The 16,763-nt window shown below is 44.1% G+C and overlaps 1 protein-coding gene across 20 annotated transcripts in view; it reads left to right on the top strand.

The window, feature by feature from the left end:
* The window catches only part of KIAA1217 (KIAA1217 ortholog), a 329,171-nt gene that overhangs the window by 46,628 nt on the left and 265,780 nt on the right, over positions 1-16,763 (top strand). For 2 of the 20 annotated variants that reach the window (XM_055087784.1, XM_055087782.1), the window contains exon 1: positions 6,369-6,538. The exons of the other annotated variants lie outside the window; for them this stretch is intronic. The gene's annotated coding sequence lies outside the window, so the exon portion shown is untranslated. Of the gene's footprint in view, positions 1-6,368; positions 6,539-16,763 lie in introns of those variants that run through there. 20 annotated transcript variants of the gene reach the window in all.

Raw genomic sequence — 16,763 nt, 5'->3', positions numbered from 1 at the left:
CAAAGCTGTTAGCAGACTCTCAAAACACGCACGGCTGCTTCGAAGCCGGTCCCGATGCCCTTTGCAAAGCACAGAGGGGTTTTGGCGTGTGCCAGCTTGTCCCCTCGTGACTTAACCCCTACGCACAGGCGGTGCCGAGCTACTGTGGGCGCCTGCAGGGCGTGGACAGTAGACACCTCACCTCTTCTCACCGCTCCAGAAGTTGACCAGCTCTCTTCCCACGAGGAAACCGCTTTCAGGCCGCAGGGGCAGCAAAGACACTGTGGCTGAAGCTTCACCACATGTAAAAAAAGAAAAGAAAAGAAAAAGAAAAATTTCAAGGATGCAAAGCACCAAAACAGGAATTCGTTGGATGAGTTCTGTCGTTTCACGTGCCTGACTCCCTTCCCACTGCCAGAATCAAGGTGTTCTGCAAAGAAGCTTTAGGAAATGGGTCACCGTTACCAGGTTTGACGGAGGGATAGGATGGAAGGAAAAACGGACTTTTCATGAAGGAACTGGACCAACTGTAGTCTCAGAAACCTGAGTCTTAAGTTTTATTAGAAACGTTTGCCAGTATGAGGGTTTGGGGGCCGTGTGTGTGTTCTGCCTTGTGTTCGAGCACGGGAACCCTTCGGTTCAGACTTCTGTCGCCCTCTCAGTCTTGGGGGCCGGTTCCCTGGCCCAGCGTGCCTTGTTCAGACGTTTTGAGCTGCCGGCAGGAGAAGGGCTGGGGATTGAGGTCTGGGAGGTCGGGTCTGCGGGGAATAATTACAGAATAAGACGCACAGGGTCGTGGGCGGGAGAAAGAAGATGCTAGTCCCTGATGTGGAGAAGAAAGAAAGGCCCAGGGACCAAGGACCGAACAATTTGGAGCGGGCAGAGCAAAGGAGTCTGAGTACATATAAATGTATTTAACCAAGACGGTCAGAAAAAACTTTTCTCAAACCAGGTACGAGTGGAGTGAGGTCAGGGAGTTCACAGTCATGGTATTGGTGGCATGATAAGCAGAGGTCATGACTTGAGTTCTGCCCCCTTCCAGAAGAGAGGATTCAGAGCATCCCGTTCTAGAGAGGACACTTCTATTTCTACCTGGTTTTCTTTCGGCCGCACCTCGCGCAGCTTGTGGGATCTTGGTTCCCCGAGCATGGATCGAAGCGGTGCCCTCGACGGTGAAAGCGTGAGTCCTAACCACTGGACCGCCAGGGAAGTCCCCTACCCGGCTTTCTGATGGCTTTTAAAACTTGGGTCTGTGAGGAAATGCACAGGAAGCTATCATTAGAATCGGTTGGCCAGAAGTGCCAAGCATATTCTTGAGGGAGGATGGAGCGGCCTTCGGGGGGGCGGGCTTGGAACCACACTCCGAATTCCCCAAGACTGATCAGAACCTGAATCCAGCTGGACCCCTGATTACCTCACGCAGCTCCAAGACCCTTTGCTTGTCTAAAACTAACTCAGAGCAAACTCTAACTCAGAGAATCGGAGAACACAGGAGCGGGAAGTTGTATCCAGCCATTCCCCAAGTGACAGATGAGGTCACGGAAGGCAGAAAGCTTAGGTGACTTATTCAGGGTAACAGCTCAGCCTTCCTGAGAGTCTTGTGAGAATTTTACCCAGTTTATGACCCTGCTTGAGGAAGGCCGGAGGATACGGAGAAGGCAGGATAACTTAGGAGCCCAGGTGCTTGGGCACACACCCTGATGGCTCCCCTGTGCCCCCGTATCCTGCCTTCCGATGCTCCTTGGCCTGATTCAGGCCTGCCTCCTGCCTCCGCTTCTGGCTCTTCCTTCAGTGCACCGCACAGGCTACCACAAGAAGCTGAATGGCGGCCCCGCCCAGGCAGCACCGTTCCCTGGGCTCACGTCTCTCTCTGTTAAAAACTCTGGGGACGAGTACTGTCTGTGACACGCGTTCTATGCCACACGGTTTCTGGATGGGGAAGGGAAAGTGACTGTAGGTAAAAGGGGAAACTGTCACGTACTTAATTTTTTTATGGTGTTATCCAGACCTCAAATGCAGATGTAGACACACACACACACACACACACACACACACACACACACACACACACACACACACACACACACACACACACAATGGGATGGGATGTTTGAAATCCTGACTGGCTTTGAAAGTCTGAGGCTAACAGCTGTAGTAAGTGAAAGGTGACTATAAAAAGGCAAATATGCAAGGACCTCTCAGTTTAGCCCTAAACAGGTTTTTCCTCCAATTGTCCCTGATGGGATGTTTGAAATCCTGACTGGCTTTGAAAGTCTGAGGCTAACAGCTGTAGTAAGTGAAAGGTGACTATAAAAAGGCAAATATGCAAGGACCTCTCAGTTTAGCCCTAAACAGGTTTTTCCTCCAATTGTCCCTCTACATGTGCCACTCAGTGTGTAAAGGTATACAGTTATACCACCCCCTCGATTTCCTCTAATTGTTTCATCTATTGTGCAGCGTTTAATACATTACACCCGGGCTGGCTTCCCTGGTGGCGCAGTGGTTGAGAGTCCGCCTGCCGATGCGGGGGACACGGGTTCGTGCCCCGGTCCGGGAAGATCCCACGTGCCGCGGAGCGGCTGGGCCCGTGAGCCATGGCCGCTGGGCCTGCGCGTCCGGAGCCTGCGCTCCGCAACGGGAGAGGCCACAGCGGCGAGAGGCCCGCGTACCGCAAAAACAAAACAAAACAAAACGTTATACCCTTAAAGCTGTCTGCCCATTTATCTTGATTTCAGAAGTCCGAACGTAGGGCCAGCACACGCTTATGTTCAGTGTTGGTGAAATCTAAATGGAAGTAAAATAAAAATAGTATACCCACGTTAAACAAAAAAGGGGCAAATTTGTGAAAGATCCAGGCTGAGAATGGGGACCTGTGACCCGGCCTACAGTCTGTTATTGAAGATGAGCCTTATGGTGACTAAAACCAGAGGCAGCCCAGGTGCAAACAGCGCTCAGAAAATTCCTGTCATCCGGGGCTTACGGTTTAATGAGGCTGTAGATACCTATCAGCATTGTGTCATCACAAAGGTGGCAGCTTTTTCCACCAAGCGATTTTTCCCTCAAAGCCCGGGGCTCAGGGGCAGCTCTTCGAAGATAAAGCCCTGTCTGATTCTAAGAGACGCATGTGGGCAGAAGTTAAGCCGCTTCCGCCCTGTGCAACTACGATGAGATTCCAGCTCAAGTCGATCATCAGGGGATTGTGTTTGCAGAGGACGCTGCTGTGTTTTTAAAAAATAGAGGTATCTATCTGTGTGTCTGTGTTTGTGAGCATTTTTCTTTTCTTTTCTTTTTTTTTTTTTTTTTTTTGACCGCATCTTAGTTCCCCAGCCAGGCATTGAACCTGTGCCCCCTGCAGTGGAAGCACAGAGTCTTAACCACGGGATCGCCAGGGAAGTCCCAGCGTTTCTTTCAGTAGGAAAATGCAAGTGCAGATTTTTCACAAATTAAATTGGGAGATTTCTCATAGTCTTTCCTAACTAAAAGCATGCTTGCCAGATCGCTTGGAATTACCCTAATAAGAACTTTGTCAAAATACTTGGCGCTAAAAATGGGCCCTATTTGGGGGTCCCTTCTGGAAAGTCCTGAAATCTGTAAGTGAACCCTGTGTTTCCCCTCCTCACCCCTTCCAAGAGTCCAAGCACCCCTGAAGATGCCATACTCACAGGGTAGCCTGGGGATGGCTCCCTTGCTCGGGTCCCACCTCCAACTGCCCCGCAGAGGGGTCACTCCCAGGCCTGATGGAAAATGCCGTCTCAGTGCTTCCCACCCCCCTCACGCTTTCTCCCCTAGATAGAGGAAGGGGGGTGTGAGAGGAAAAGCAACAGACTTCTGTTTCCTTCCCTGCCCCCAGGCCCAACCCCCAACACACACACACACACACACACACACACACACACACACACCCCTCTCCCAGGGTTGAGATTCTTTCTCCTTTGAAACTGGATTGTGAAGGGCCAGACCACTACATCTGTGTTTTGGCTCAGTTGCTCAAACAAGCTCAGGTGTCTGAATCCAGAATTTTCCCATGGTTTTAAAATTTGGTTCTGCAGATCTGTCCCCACCACGGGAAACCTAGGGGCCTTCCTTGGATTTGTTTTTCTCACCCTGTAAAGAAAACAGAAAGCTTTAGACCTCGTTGGAAGAGCCTAAGTAGGAAGGAAAGATCATTTGAATCAAAGCAGTCTCATTGTAGAGTCATAAACCTGGATTTCGTGTGTGTGTGCGGTGCCAGCCGGAGGAATGAAGATAGGGGTCGGACCTCTTGGATGGATTAGGAAGGGGATGCAACAAATGAGCAGTTGTGCTTCAGGCAGCGTGTTTTCATACATACTCCTTAGAAGGGCTCTCTCCAGGTGGCTAGGGAACCTCTGACTAGGGAGATACCAGGAAAAACAAAGCAAAGTATTTGCTGTATTCATTTGTGCCACAGTCAACATCTGAATTGCGAAAGGCACAAGCCTATTTAAAAAGACAATTTTGAGATGTAAAACAGTCCACTCTCAGCTTTATTTAGACTACCCCCTCTTCTCTAGACTTGATAGAAATGGTTAAATACTGGAATGTGACACTCTCTCGCCTCACCTGTTCTGTCAGTGAACAGAGGTGTCTGTTTGTTACCTTAGTCTGCCGGACTTTCGTGAGGAAAAGTGAAGTAACAATAGATTCACAGTATTGGAGTTGGAGGCTCAAAATGCCTCTTCATAGAAGAGACCTCGTTACCGAGCTATATGACGAAGTCACCGTTCAGTGTGTCAGTTATGGGTAGTGGTTCTCGATGCCACCGAAACAATGTACCAAGACCTCTCTGCCCTTATACTTTATGTATGTCATTCCCCATATGACTGTTTATGGCTATAAGAGTGTATCTTCTAAGCTGGTTGTGTGGTACCCGCCTTTCAAATAGTGCTATAGAAGTGCTTTTAGTCTACAAGTTAGCTGATCTCCAGTGCTCTGGTTTTTCTGTTGTTTCTGTGGGAAGTGGGTCCTGAGTTCTGATTCTGTACTGGGACTAGTAAGTGCTTCTTTCCCTGGCTGGGAGGTGGAGGGTGGGCGATGGAGGGGGTGGGTTCGTGAGATGGGAGCCGTTCCCCTGTGCTGGGGGTCGAGGGGCTGTGTTATGGTTTGTTTGTTTGTTTTTTTCCATGACTGATTTTTTTTTTATTGGAGTATAGTTGCTTTACAATACTGTGTTAGTTTATACTGTACAGCAAAGTGAATCAGCTATATGTATACAAATATCCCCTCCTTTTTGGATTCCTTCTCACTTAGGTCACCACAGAGCACTGAGTAGAGTTCCCTGTGCTATACAGTAGGTTCTCATTAGAAGACTGTGTTAGTTTATACTGTACAGCAAAGTGAATCAGCTGTACGTATACATAAATCCCCTCTTTTTTGGATTTCCTTCCCATTTAAGTCACCACAGAGCACTGAGTAGAGGTCCCTGTGCTATACAGGAGGTTCTCATTAGTTATCTATTTTATACATAGTATCAGTAGTGTATATATATATATCAGTCCCAATCTCCCAATTCATCCTATCCCCCGTCCTTCCCCTTGGTATCCGTACATTTGTCCTCTACGTCTGTGTCTCTATTTCTGCTTTGTAAATAAGATCATCTATATGAAATTTTTTCATTTTCCACATACATGCATTAGTATACGATATTTGTTTTTCTCTTTCTGACTTACTTCACTCTGTATGACAGTCTCTAGGTCCATCCATGTCTCCACGAGTGACCCAATTTCGTTCCTTTTTATGGCTGAGTAATATTCCATTGTATACATGTACCACATCTTCTCTATCCATTCCGAGGGACTGTGTTGTCGGTGAGGGCCTTCCTGGGTTGTATGCCAGGCTGGGAAGAAGAAGCTTCTGCAGTGGTTCTGTCTCAGGAGGGGTGTGGGAGAGGGGAGCAGACTCCACCTGTGAAGAGGGATGGGTGGGGCTGCTGGAGGTTGGGGTGCAGTGTAAGCTTGGTTACCTGCAGCCAGGGCCCTGAGGAGAGACTGGGGCCAGCTGACGGCCAGAGAGAGTTACAGGGCCTGCTGCCATTCATGGTGCATGGAAAGGACATTTGTCTGAGCTAAGCCATGGGAAATATCTAAATTTAGAGACCTTAGTTCTTTCCAGCAACTGAGCCAAGACACAGTAGACAAAATGATTTGGCCTTTGAAAATCTAGTTTTTGACCTACAAGGATCCAATTTCATAGGAGAATGAAGCGCCTCAGTGCTGTGTGCATATGAAAAAAAACAGACGTGCGAAGATCATTGCAATGTATGCGAGCCACAGCACAGTGTTCAGCCCATTTGCGTTATCACGGAGGATTCAGGGAGGGAAGGGTGACGAATGACAAAGGAATGGTGTTGATGAAGAGAAGGCTGCCAGTGATGTGTTTGTTGTCTGGGAGTATCAGAGGGACTGCTCTGGAGAGGATGTAGACATCATTTCAAACGTCCAGAGAGTGCCACACAAGGAGGAAAAGACTTTAAGGCAAAAATATTCGTTGACCCAGTTGGACAAGTTGCCGTGACAAAGCATTGGCCTCTGTTACCAATTAGGTAGGTGGGCTGTTGCTGTTTTAGAGGCTGGATGATTGTCTTTTTTTTTTTTTTTTTTTTTTTTTAAATTTTCTCGGAGTAGAGTTGATTTACAATGTTGTGTTAGTTTCAGGTGTACAGCACAGTGATTCAGTTACACATATACATATATCCGTTCTTTTTCAGATTTTTTTTCCCATAGAAGTTATTACAGAGTATTGAGTAGAGTTCCCTGTGCTCTACCCTAGCTCCTTGTTGGTTATCTATCTTATATAGAGTAGTGTGTGTATGTTCATCCCAAGCTCCTGATTTGTCCCTGCTGCCCCACCCTCCCCTTTCCCCCCTGGTAACCATAAGTTTGTTTTCGATATCTGTGTGTCTGTTTCTGTTTTGTAAATAAGTTCATTTGTATCATTTTTAAAAATTAGATTCCACATATGAGTGGTATCATATGATATTTGTCTTTCTCTGTCTGACTTTTTTCACTTAGTATGATAATCTCTAGGTCCATCCATGTTGCTGCAAATGGCATAATTTCATTCTTTTTTATGCCTGAGTAATATTCCATTGTATATATGTGCCACCTCTTCTTTATCCATTCGTCTGTCGATGGGCATTTAGGTTGCTTCCATGACCTGGCTATTGTAAATAGTGCTGCTGTGAATAGAGGGGTGCATGTGTCTTTTTGAATTATGGTTCTTTCCGGATCCGTCTTAAAGAGTAAGTATTCATGGGAGTCTCAATGTAAGGGACTAGGGAAAATGGGAGTTCTTCCTGGGGTACCTTCTAAAGCACTCATAACTTTATCATGGAGGGGGGGGTCAAGGTCCACATGTGAAGTGGTCCCAAGAGGAAGGCTCCTCTCTCTGTGCCTCAGCACCTCCTCGAGCTGAAGTCACATCAGTCTTCCTGTTTCTCCATCTCGGACACTCGTGATACGTGAGTGTGTGCATGTGTGTGCTTGGGCCTCACCCAGAGCCTGGCACGCTCACTCACTCTCTCCCTCTCCCTCTTTCCCACTCCGTCCTTCCTCTTCTCCCCTCTCTCTCTGTCTGTGTAAATGTCCATAGAAGATTAGCATCTATTTATACATTTTCCAACTGTAGAGATTCACTGCTACTCCTGTTTGTTGGCTGGGAGGCAGGTGTCTGCATGAAGGTGGCTTCAAACTGAAAAGGTGCAAAATGCTAGGCCAATTTGGGGGAGGAAAAAAGGCTTGAAAAGAAAGGCTTGGGTCCTTCGGCTGTGCTGAGCTTTTGTGGGGAAGGCTTGCCACGCTGCTGCGTTGTCCCCGCCTGGGTTTCAGCCCACGTGAACGGTGTCTTTAATGTCTTACGAAGGAACTTGGGCTCTTCAAGGCCAAAACGGCTTCCCCTTCTGCCCTTCTGCCACCACTGACTCCTCTTGACTCTCAAAAGACATCAGAACCTCTGAATATCTTGTTTTCCAGCCAGAGATAAATTGGCTGTCTCCCCTGTGCGTCTGGAAGACTGACCACTAAGCATTAAGTTTTTTAGGTTTGAGGAGCTGTTTCTTTCTTGGATGCATTGTTCTTGGCTGGCCTTATTACCCAATTGAGTGGAGTTATGTTTACAATTCTGTGGAGAGCCTCTGACATTTTTTATTTTAAAACTAATTTTTTAATCTATTGAAGAGTAGATTTGGGAGGAGTATTTAAGGTTGTGTAGGGTAGTCATAGATTTCGTGGTAGATATACTCTGTCCATCATACATACACCTCAAATCCATAGAAGTGCAGGGTGATTTTTCTTTCTCTGCTCTGAGGCGAGCAGGCTGAGTAAAACATATATAATAAAGGTCAGAGCTGTGTTAGGCTGCTTGAAATTCAGTCTTTCCCTGTTTTTGTTATATTTTCCAGGCATAGAGAGGGACAGGATAAAGATGCCTTATAAAAGGATCTGCCAGTGAACATATAACCAAATGGTAATTTGGGAAAGGGGTGGGCAAAATGAAACAAAAGCATGCAGGTTCTGATTTTATCAGGGTGACACAGTTATGTAAGGAGATGGAAGATAAAGTTTGTGATAATGTGTTGAGCTAGTAATACCAGGTTTAGAGTTTAAAAAAGAAGAAGAAAAAGGAAAGCACAGACAGAACATTCCACGAAATCACTGAACTGCGGGTGATAACATGCTTCCTTCTTTTCCTTCAAAGATTTGTTTCAGAGGTTAGCTGGGGTAAGGACCAGTACTATAAAAACAACACAGGGGATCTGTAAAGAACAGGGGAAGGAACTGTCTGACACGACATTGATTACCAGCAGAGTTTTTAAAAATTTAATCTGAATTTACTACAGCATTGGTCTTGATATCTCAAAGACATTGGCCATGGCCTTCCTAATTTTCTGGACCTGAAGACTTGCTGTCTTCAACCACAGGTAATGCTTAAATTGGCCTCATCCGTGGTTTCAGATCCACCAGCGTTTCATTCAGGTCAAATAACAGTCATCTTGGTAATGCCAGTGTGGATGAACGTGGTCCTTTAGAAAATATTAAAACATGGGAATTCCCTGGTGGCCCAGTGGTTAGGACTCCGCGCTTCCACTGCAAGGAACACAGGTTCCATCCCTGGTCAGGGAACTAAGATCCCGCATGCCGTGCAGTGCGGCCGGAAGAAAAGAAAAGAAAAGATTAAAACATCTTTTGTAACTGACAACACTTTCACCCTCACGTTAGTTCACATTCCTTAATCCCACAACAGCATGCACCGTCCTATATTCAGCCTTCCTCTTAGCTTTCTTTCCTAAGCTCATTTTCATCCCAAGACTGTGTCTGAACAAAGACTCTTCTTTCCTGAAGCAGCTCAGAGTGGGAAGAGTAGAGGGTGAAGAGACACTGACCATCCCACCATCGCTGTCGTAATGTCATTGTCTTGCAACCGTCTTCCTGTGAAAGTTCTCCTTTCCCTTTCCTCCCTTTTATCCTCCATTCACTGAATAAAGAGATTGGGTATCTGTTTTGTACTGGGCACTGTGCTAGGCAGTGGTCATAACTCAGCGAGCAAGATGGACAAAATTTCCATCTTCTTAGCAGGGATTAAAATAATAAGTAATTACAAGGATGGTGAGTGTTTAAAATAAAAGATAAGAAATGTCAAATGAGGGACTGACGTAGTCTGTGGGTAGGATTGAGGAGTCAGGGAAGTGTGAATAGGTAGAACCAGAGAGGAAATCAAAGACCTCTAAAATTTATCTTTCGAGGAGAGGAAGGAGAAAGCAATAGCATTCTAAAAGAAAAGGGGCAAAGATGCTTTTTTTTGGCCTCGCCACACAGCTCATGGGATTTTAGTTCCCCCATCAGGGATGGAACCTGGCCCTCGGCAGTGGGAACACAGAGTCCTAACCATGGGACCACTAGGGGATTCCCAAAAGATGCTTTTTTTTATACAGAACATTGGAGGCTACATTACATTTAATTCCAAGTCTGTGCAGCTGTGAAGACTGATCATTTTTTATTGGTTTTCCAGATACTTCTTCTTTTCTCTTTCTCAGCTAACAGTACGTTTGACCATTATGCTACTCAACAGTGTCCTCTGTGACTAGATGACAGGAATCCCCCTGCCCCCCCCCGCCCAAATCTGCCAGTGTCCTACTGTGATCATGTGAGTAGCTGTCATTGGAGGTAAAACCTTTGGAGTAGAAATTTGTCGGCTTTGATTACAATGAGACTGAGTTATTTATTTATTTATAATATTTTTTTTAAACTTTTTTTGTTTGTTTTTATTTTTGGCTGCATTGGATCTTCGTTGCTGCACGTGGGCTTTCTTCTAGTTGCAGCGAGTGGGGGCTGTTCTTTGTTGCAGAGCACGGGCTCTAGGCATGCAGGCTCAATAGTTGTGGCACGTGGGCTCAGTAGTTGTGGCTCGCGGGCTCTAGACCGCAGACTCAGTAGTTGTGGTGCACAGGCTTAGTTGCTCCGCGGCATGTGGGGCCTTCCCGGACCAGGGCTCGAACCCATGTCTCCTGCATTGGCAGGCAGATTCTTAACCACTGTGCCACCAGGGAAGCCCGAGACTGAGTTATTTATAACTTTTTGTTTTTCTTCTTCTCCATAAATATAACAAAATAAATTTTCATCAAGCATCCACCAAGAGCGAAGCATTCATGTAGTGGTGGGAACATAAAGATAAATAAACATGATTTGTGTCCTCAAGGACCTTCAGTCTGATGGCAGAGACTCACATCTATAGAACTGACAGAATAAATCTTCTGCGGGGAATATGAATAAGGCATTAGAGGAACCCAGAGGAGGAAAGAGTTCTCCCCAAGTAAGGGAACCTGGAAGGACTTCAGAGAGAAGGAGGTATTTGAATTGGTCCTAAAAGAATGATAGCCTGCTAATACAGCTAGCCAGGCTTTTTTAAAGAGTCAAATTATTTTTGTAGTTAAGGCTTAATATGAGTAATAATGCGAGTAGTAATGCTGTAAAGAGAGGAAAAAGCACCAACTGAAGCAGATCTGTTTTCTTTTCATCTAGGTGTCACACTTGGCATATGTTGGTCTAGAAAAAACTTGATGTTTTGCTCGCTGCTACAGGGTTTGCCTATCGTTGCACAATAAATGGAGTCTTGAAATTTGGGTGTAGGTTGAACTTTCATAAATCAAATCGCATTTCCCATTATCTTACATTTAATTAAAGAGGTGGTGTGCTTTCTGATTACCCTGTAATTGGCAGTGGTAGTTGTCTCTTTAACTCTGTTTTCCTGCCCTAAAGCTCTCTTCCCCAGCAGTTAAACATCACTGCCCTTAGACTAACAGCAAGTTACTAGGGGCGATGCTGTTAAAAAAACCAAAAAACTGTCAGTGATTTTGGTACACATCATCTGCTCCCTAGTTCTTTTGGGCAGAAAGGTCAGTTTTCTTATACTGGATTTTCATAAAACTGAGCAAACTAACAGTCCCCTATATCCAATATGTCAACAACATGCTATATTTGAAATGACTCTTTAAAATGAGGTGTAAAACTGCACTACACTTTCTCCCTGTCCATTAATTGACTTGCTAACCTCCTGCCAAGATTTGTCCATTTTAAACGTAGCTTTAAGCATTCATCAGGAAGCATATAGCAAATTATACTCTAGCAGAAACATGAAGGCTAATATTTGGATCCGAGCAGCCAGTCACTCAGGGTTTATAACACTGAAGGCAGAATGAGTGGGGTCGGTTTTCTCTTGGAAGAATGTTGCTTTGGGACAAAGAGTTGTTGGTCTTTGTTCTGTACAGTCCGCCATCATAGAATAGGTTTGGTTCTGTGATATGTTCAAACAATGCCGATATTATCAAGGGGCACTTTCAAAAATAGCAGAGTATCAAATGGTTCCCCTCACCTAAAGATCGGGGCCCCGTGCTATATAAAATCCTAAATAAACCTCAATTCTGTGGTTGTAAGAGACCGGGAGAGGGCCCCTCATCTCTTTCCAGCATGTCACCACCTGCCGTAGGCTCAGGCCTGAATCAGCACAGGTAGGGAGGGGTCTCCCCCACCGTGGGAGAGAGCAGTGGGTGATGGAACCAGAACCCCAGTCAGATTGCTGAGTTCTGGGGTCAACCCGAGTCACTGATCTGCTCTGTTTCCCCAACTTGCCTAGGTGTTGGCAATGGAAAATGCTCAATACGTTCTTTGATCTCCGAAAGAGAACAATCAGTTTTCATCATCTCTCTTAGTAACTCTTTCATGTTTACGATGATCCTGGACTGATACCCAAGATTGTTGTTGATGTAGAGAGTGAGTTTGGACACTGAGCAGTGTCCCTTCCAGCTTGGTGACACTCGCATGCATTCTGTCCTGGGTGGTTCACGCTCATCGCCTTATCAGGCTCTGATGACTCTTTTTTGTTACAAGCAGGATGTTAGATAAAATACTTACAAACCATCCCTCCATCGTTATAAAGGCAGTTCGTGTGCACACACTCCGATGAAATAGAGCACACTGTCGTTAAATTACATGAAGTATGACATCTTTGTTTTTTTCATCTTTTTGCCAGTTAGCAAGCATGAAAAATAAAGGTGATGGGTTAAGCTAGTACGTGGTGGAGAAGTGTAGTTTAGATTTCTTCTTTTTGATGATACACAAGAGTAATCCTGGCATGTGCCCCCCTTCCCATTTCCATTGTGGAGTAATATTTCCTTGAACGAAAACCCACAACGTATAGTTCTCTATTTATTCTGCTGAAGGGAAATGGGTGAGATTGCCAGATTTCTCTGAGAATTATAGGATTTTCAAATCATTGTGAAGAAAATTACTGAGGTTCAGTGTCAATGGAAAAAGCATATTCTTAATTTTCCTGTAATTTTTCTTTTAATTGGTACTTTGGTTCCACTTTCAAAGCACTTTTGAAGCTTTCTTTTCCAATTTGGCATCAACATTAATTTTAAAAACGCCATTTCATTTTAGGATTATTTTCTATTTTGATTGACATAAAATATATCATTCTGAAGGGAAAAATATTAACACATTTTGGGGTAAGGAACTCAGATAAATTGAGCTTTGTAATCACCTTCCTAGGAATGCAGTTTCGTGGTTATAGATATTAGAAAAACCTCACAATATAACCAACAAGCTGTTGGAATCTTGGTTGAGATTCCAGACCATAAGTGCTAATTTCCGTTCTAACAGTAACCATTTCACTAGTGAACACTGGCCTTTTACTAAGAGAGTAAAGAATAGGGATAATGAAATTGTACACACACAGGCCTTTTAACAAACTTTTCCCTTGTGCATAACTCATTCTAAATATATATATATATATTTCTTGCCCCACCTCCCCGCCTCTTCACGTGAAAATCGTTTCATTCAAAAATATGACCTGGCCCCATACAAGATAAAGTAGCACTCATTGTCAGGTTCATGCAGAACTCACCTCTGTTTTAGGCTGGTCACAAGAAGCACAGAGGGAGTAAGGCCTGTGGAAATGCTCAGAAGATTGAGAAATATGGGCGGAGCTCTGGGCTGGGGAGGCAACCTGGCATTGCTCTACCCTCTGTCCTATGTCTACTAGCAATGGCATTAGAAGGTCCCTCAGGCCTCTCTCTCCCTTCTCTCCACATGATCACGGTCCCATTCCTGTAACAGATGGCAATGTGTTTAGGCAGTAAAATTAGATAAGAGGGAACCATCAGGAGAATCACTGTTCACTTAGGCATGGCAGTGATGCCCACTACAGACCCTGGTTAGTGATGGAACCGCAACCAGGAGGGCTCTGATCTAGCCTTGTCCTATTTCGAACGCAATGTGTGACATCAGTCACTTAATTTCTTAGGCCTCGGTAATCTCATCTATTGGAAAAAGTGTTCGAATTGCGTGGATGATGAAATGATGTCTGAGGTTTCTTTCAACTCTAAAAGTCTTCAGGGAGAGACCATTGAAAAGAGTATACATTCCTGAAGTCACACTCTCGGGAGCCCTACCTTCACCAAGCCACTCTGTCATTGTTGAGAATAAAATGCGGCGGTTGCCTGTCAAATTCTAGTCAAATTGAATGTACATACACAAATTTTAGCCACCTTCTAGTGAAATTGAGATAGCTGTTAAAATAGTAACAGATTTATTTAATAATTGTCTTTGAAATTTTTCACTTATTTCTTTCAAGGTAACCGTTAACAGCCATCCTGGAATTTTAGCAGAGATCTGTTTTCACATACTCTTTAATGATCCCTGTGAAATAAATCATATTGAAGGTTTTTTTCCTCCTTATGAGTTATTTGCCTGGAGGAAAAATTCTTAACTTTCTTTTTCATCTAAATGCATGCTAGAATAAAGTGGCCTTTGAACAGTCTTAATGAAAAGAACAAACATGGGAATATCTTCCACCCCAGTTCATTCTGTGGGCTCTGGGCTCTGAGAATGAGGTCTCTGACTGCAGGAGGAATGTCAGGGGACTCCCACTATGTAAAAGTCCACACCCTTCTGCCCCTTAGACAGCTGGCCTGTTGACTACTTATGGAGAGCAGCCTTTGGGAAGAAAAAATATTAAAAATTGGTTCATTTTCTATGAGTTATTTTAGCCACACTAAATATACAAGAGAGAGAAGCTGGCATTTTCTATGTGAGATGCCTCTCCTCTTTCCCCAGCTCAGGGGAGAGAGTAAGAATTATGTTTAGAGACTGATGAAGTTTCCTGTGGTTACTATCAAGAGATCGGAGTCTTATTAACTTTTGCCAAATGGGAACAGGGAAAAACATTTGAAAAGTAAACATTAAGTTATTACTCTCTCCTTCGTTCCCCTTTCTGTAGGGATATTCTTAGGGAGTCCATGCTAGGCATTAACAGTCCTCTTTGAAGCAAAATATACCCTTGCTACTTTCATGTTATGGTGTTTTTGTTTTTTTACCAGTTCCCCCTTTTGGCAGAATCTCTCACATCCAGCTCACTATCCCAACCGAGTGAGGATCCCACAGAAAGGCCTTTTGCTTTCTTCTATGTACAACTGTCCCACACTACATGCTTAATTAGAACCCCAGGATATCTTTGAGAGGGGCATGGTGCATCCCTTCCCTATGTCGATTTGAGAACATGGATAGTACTCCCAAACTTAAACATTGAAGATCTGGAGCCTGACTAGAGCAGACATTTAGTGCCGCAAATTTTCCAATACAGTACCAATGAGTTAGAACTACATACGTTAAACAAGCAAACAAAAAACAACTGAAATCTCATAAATAATAAGACAATGGTTTCCGTTCCACATCCTACCAGAGTTGTTCTAACAGGACACATATATATATAAACTGATTTTATGCAAATTACTAGAAACATTTGTGTCAGGGGAAGACCTGAGGTGACTGATACTTATTTTCAGATTGGTTCAATAGTAGTGGATAACTTGGGGGGAGTATCATATGTGTTCTAGGACTTGGTGGTATGGAAATTCAACTATTGCTTACTTTAAAAAATTTGGTCATAGATTTAACAGTGTGATACCCAAATCAGATGACAGTGGTTAGTTAAAACTGTGGTAAATACCTTTTACTTTGTCTCTGTTAAGAGGATTTGTCTGTTTTTATTCTAACAATCACAGTGTTGAAGCTGAGCTTTCCATAAAAAATAGGTCTTGGAGAGCAGTGGCAATGTGATGTAGGCTGCGTAAGCACTCCGTTCCTGAGTGGAAGCAGTGGCCTAACATTTCATATTGCTTTTGTTAAAGATCACCTTTGCAGAGTGAGCACATCTTAGTCCTTGTTTGCAGAATAGGTTAAGATTAGACTTGAGGTCCTGAAGTCTTAACTCTCCAATGAATATGAATCATACACCTGTGAAATCCTCATCTCGAGGAAGCCCATTATGCAGGTGGTGAAGAAGTGTAACCTTCTCTTTTTTAAGCTGAAAAATGTACATTATGTTTAGCAATTAATCATAATAATTATGATTAATTGCTAATAAAACATCACAATTTATTGAGGACTACGTAAGTAGTAGCTGGCTATGTTCTCCCAACGCAAGCCAGTGATCAGAAATTGGCAAGTTCTTAAACCTGCAAAAAGTAAAACAGAACCTACTACAGATGAATACCCTTTGCTTTTTTCCTCCAAGTCCTGTTTTATGTACTTATGGCATTTTTGCTGTAATTTGAAAACACCGTTGATTCTTGTTATTCGCAGTAGTTCCTTTCTGTAAAGTTGCTACAGACACTGAATTAGTAAAAACTGAATTCATGAATATTGAATTTTCTAGGGGAAATTCAGATTAGGTTCCTGTGAGCCTCTGGTCTCAACATTTTTTGTCAGCTAGTCAACACAAAGCCTTGTGTGTGTGTTTCTGTCTAAAAACACCTTATGTAGGATATATTGTTGATTCATTAACATTGAACCCATGGCCACTGGCACTATAGTTCATGCCTGAAGGAAGCTTATCTAAGACACATAATTTTGTCCATAAAGCACATCATAGCTTTCTTGCACTCAGGATGCCAGACACTTCAGCAGACATGGGGGCCTTTTTTTTTGGCCGCATTGCTTGTGGGTCTTAGTTCCCCGACCAGGGATCGAACCTGGGCCCTGGCAGTGAAAGCGCCGAGTCCCAACCCCTGGACCGCCAGGGAATGCCCTCGGGGGCCATTTTAAATAGTGAAATCACACACCAAAAAAAGGCAAAAAAAAAAAAAAAAGGAGAAATTGTGGCCTACTTAGCCTGCAGAAAAGGACACCTTTTTACAGTATGAACTGGAACAAGAAAGCAGAGTGTAGCCTTGTTAGACTTCAGCTGGGACCATGCTCTACCTGCAACTCAAA

Source organism: Physeter macrocephalus, chromosome 11 (assembly GCF_002837175.3).
Source record: "Physeter macrocephalus isolate SW-GA chromosome 11, ASM283717v5, whole genome shotgun sequence".
Classification (NCBI taxonomy): Eukaryota; Metazoa; Chordata; class Mammalia; order Artiodactyla; family Physeteridae; genus Physeter; species Physeter macrocephalus.
This window is presented reverse-complemented; position numbering and strand designations above follow the sequence as displayed.